Genomic DNA, 316 nt, shown 5'->3' on the forward strand with positions numbered 1-316 from the left:
ACAACTATGCACGCATGCCTCCTTATTAGAATCTGTCTTATCCTACCAAATTACATCTGTGATCTTTAATTATTCCCGTTTTCCACCACCCTATAATCCGGGAAAGGTGTACGCGTTTGACAAACATAATTTCTTTGACAAGTTATAAAGGTTTCAAGCAACTTTTAGGAAAACACGGGAGCACCTCAACCACCAGTCGAGCTCAGCTTAAGGGCACTGTGTTATCTTACGAAGAGTTTCAGAGAAGTAGGTTCGCCATCATGCTTGTATATGTGATCATTCACGGCGTTGAACATTCCGGATTTTCTTCATACGC

This window comes from Belonocnema kinseyi, chromosome 1 (genome assembly GCF_010883055.1).
Source record: "Belonocnema kinseyi isolate 2016_QV_RU_SX_M_011 chromosome 1, B_treatae_v1, whole genome shotgun sequence".
NCBI classification, from domain to species: domain Eukaryota; kingdom Metazoa; phylum Arthropoda; class Insecta; order Hymenoptera; family Cynipidae; genus Belonocnema; species Belonocnema kinseyi.